The sequence below is a fragment of the Buteo buteo genome, chromosome 21 (assembly GCF_964188355.1).
Source record: "Buteo buteo chromosome 21, bButBut1.hap1.1, whole genome shotgun sequence".
Classification (NCBI taxonomy): Eukaryota; Metazoa; Chordata; class Aves; order Accipitriformes; family Accipitridae; genus Buteo; species Buteo buteo.
In genome coordinates, this window is record NC_134191.1 from 6,246,155 (window position 1) to 6,250,126 (window position 3,972).

The following is a 3,972-nucleotide window of genomic DNA, read 5'->3' on the forward strand; positions in this document are numbered from 1 at the left end:
AGTTTATATACTGGACATGACATCCCATGGTATGGAATATCCCTTTGGCCAGTTTGGGTCAGCTGTCCTGGCTGTGTCCCTTCCCAACTTCTTGTGCCCCTCCAGCCTTCTTGCTGGCTGGGCATCAGAAGCTGAAAAATCCTTGACTTAGTCTAAACATTATTTAGCAACAACTGAAAACATCCATGTGTTATCAACATTCTTCTCATACTGAACCCAAAACATAACACTGTACCAGCTACTAGGAAGACAATAAACTCTACCCCAGCTGAAACCAGGACAAACACTGAGCAGCTTGAGTCTGATTAGTTGCCAAAAAATCTTATCACAGCTGTGAAGACAGTCTGGATGGCACAACTGTTCTGGCAGTTGTCTTGGTAGGTAGGGAGGGTGCCTGGCCAGCCTAGCATCAGTATCAAAGATTATTTAAATAAGTTAATGGATTGGATTGGATTGTGCTGATCTCTTTCTATTGTCATCGTGGACCATCAGCTGTCAACAAAGGAAAATGTTACTGAACCATACACTTGAAGTGGTTTGCTTTTTTGGATAGAGCTGTCAACAGCAATGAAAAAAACCCTTCCATCACAAAATTAGAAAGTTGTGCCCCAGGAAACAAAATGCTCGAAGGCCATAATAACCATTTCAAACTTTCCACTTCGGGCTTAGTACTTTGTCATTTCAGGAGGGAAGGGAGAGGAAAGAGGGCAAAAATAATGAGGAAAGGATGCTACATGTGTTAATCTTGCATGGTGGGGCAAGTGAATGGAGGAAGAGATGCCCGGTCCTGGAAGGAACCGGGAGTGGGCATCCCCTGGGACCCCGGGGGTTAAGGCCAGGCGGGCGCAGGTGCGGGGGACGAGGGCTGACATCTGAACACAAAGTGAAAAATCACCTCTTGCAGAATCTGATAAGTGGCTGGGGAAGCTTGACTGTGCAAGCCAATTTAAGCTCAATAAGTCTGTAAGAAATGGAGAGATAAATCAAAGCAATAAAATACGAGGCAGCAAACCTGGGTGGCTGTTGTGGCACTTGATCGTTTTGCACGTTGGGTTCTGCTGGCACTCGTGAAGCTGGCCAAGATATGCAATTCAAGGACCTGAGAAGAATGGTTTCCCCGGTATGGAAAACACTGAATGATCAGCTGAATATATTCCTCACTAAATCTCTTCATACTGTCTTAAATGAGGTGACCTTTTCCCCACATGGAATTATTTACAGCACCTTTGTGCCATTTGACAGCGTTGTTTCCACACTGCTGGCCCTTATCAGAATGCCCCAGGAGCATCCAAAATAGAACCAGGAGCACCCTCACCTTCCAGCAAATACATCGTCGGCCTATGGCAGGACAGGAAATTAAAAAATTTGCTTGTCATCTTCCAAGTATGACGTGACCTCTGCATCATAGGAAGAAATCTACCCCATAAGGTTAAATCACTACTTATCTGCTTAATGTCAATCAGACATTAAGCAGATTGACTGGGAGATTCCATTTATTTATTTTTAAATGGGAACCCAAACAACTTAATACTCCTTCTTGACTTAATCTGCTGGCAGGCTGGCTATCCAATTTATTGTGTTTATTTATTTATTTATTCGTTTGTTTGTTTATGTCTCTCTTTGCCTCCTGTGGCCTGTGGGTTCCTATGGGAGTGGATGCTCTGTAACCGGGCTGTTGTAGCAATGGATGAAACCCACACGGAGATTATCCTTGCTGTACAGACATCTGCATTGGCTGCACTGACTTTAGCAGCAATTTTTAAGCATAGGCTCTTGTGGATTATCCGCATGCTTCGGTGAATACAAATCAACTTGCAGTTAAGATTAAGACACAACAATTTCCATATCTGGAAAGCATACGATTATTAATGGCAAAAAGTAGTAAGGTGGCATACAGGTTGCAAGGTATAGTCAGCAATTTGAATAAATGGCTATGTGTGAAGAACACTGGAATTAAGAACCCTTTACGGTTTAAGAAAGCAGAAAATGTAGATCTAGGATGGCAATCACTAAACATGACCCAAACTCTTCTAATCCTTTCCCATGAAATCGTCATCTTCTAAGCTGTAACATGTTAAGTATACCTAAGAAATAAAGCTGATTTAATACCTTTTTATACAACTGTACCCCTGAAATGAAGGGCAGCGGGTTGCCACCTCACTTTTATTCTTTTGATCTAGGTTCCCTACTAGTTTGGTACAGAAAAAGGAGGTTGGAGGGAAACTAGCAAGGACCTGATGACAATTTAATCACTGTGGTGATTACCATGTGGTAATTAAAGGCTTGCTGCTGTGAGATGCCGTATACTTTCAATGCTTTCACAGATGAGTTTTTCTACTGGTAGCGGATAGTCTTTTCTAAACGAGCAGGATGGGATTTTCAAAAGCATGTGTAGGAGTCCGGGTAACTTGAGTTTTAATGAGTCAGGTGCTTGTGGATAATTTCTGGAAGCTCCAACATATTGTGGTCTAATCAGAGATTTTGTTTGTTTGCTTATACAGTATAAACAGATGTAAATGCTGCTCCTCTTCTAGACATAAAAACCTATCGAATCCAGCCTTCCATGACAACGGTCACGGGCCAGAAACTGCCCCCCCCCCCCCCTGCTTTCTTCTGGTTTTAAACTCTATTCTCAGTTGCAAGAAACTGAGGAGAAAACAAGGCATACTCTAGTTCAAGTAGTCTCATTGCGATGCCTCCCATCTTTGTGAAGCAGCTAAAGTCTGCCCTGAAGTCTGATGTTAAAAATCATAACTGGCTTTAAGGTTTCTTCCTGATACAGCCCCACCTTTCTCATACACAGATGCCTTCTGTATTATCTAAATCCTCCCTGCTACATGCTTTTCTGACCTCTTCTTTAAACCTTCTGGAAGTGGAGATGCCTACGCTATCACGTAATGGAGATGAGTATTTGGAGAAAGTGCAGAGGCTGTTCTGACTGTGGAACAAGCTTTAAAATCACTGTATGAAATTGTCCAGAATTGCTTTGAAAGGGTCTCTGACAGGGCCCTGAGGGCACTGATAAGCCCTAACGGCCCTGACCAGCCTCACCTGGTGCCTCCACCCACTCCCATGGACCAGGAGCCCATTTAAACTCAGCTGGGGTCATTTAGTCTTTCTCCTGAGCCATGTAGGAGCAGTGCTGGTTTCCAGTTCATCTATGCATGGCTGTGGACCCCACCACAGAGACTGGATTACCTGCTTAACCACAGACCTGCCTCCTCCATGAATGTACTTAGTGATCTGGACTTGCACGTGAAGCTGGTCACCAGCTTTGGACCTGCCTTGCTCAGATACCAAAGGGCTGAGCCCGACTCTACTGTGGTGCCATGCTCTGCTCTATCTCCCCTGGGGATCTGCTATCTGTCTCTGCTTCCTGATGGTCTCTTTGCCAAAGATAAGATCAACTATACCAATTTTTTTCACACTAAGCACTTTTGTAACCTGTTTTTTTAAACCCTATGGAGCGTTTTGGCTACTACTGAACTGTAGAAGTGAGGTCTTCAGCGTGTGTTGCTGATGCAGTGTCCGGAGGCATCATGGAGTTCAGCTTATCTTGTGGGTTTGGTGAGCTTCATACTAATATTTTTTTTCATTGGTGTTGTGTGGATTACAGACAGGACTTGAATCATAGGGTAAATGTGCTGCTAAAACGTGGCTTAGATCATGAGCTTTGCCATGGTCATTCTCACTGTGTTTTTTGAAGAACATTTAATGCATGGCTTTATCTTCATGGAGTTATGTGGTATTCTCCCTTAAATTGCAGATGAGTTTCATGATGGACATGCTTGTAGGCTCTGTCCCTTGATATATGGAGAGGCCAAGACTCTCCATGAGTGTAATTGCATAGTTGACTCATTCACCAGAAGTCATTTCAGAGTACCCAAGAAGAGCACTTTGGAGGCTGAGAGCACTAATGGAAGGTCAACAAGTTCACTTTAGATGGCTCAGGGTCAGAGTCTGGGCTCAATT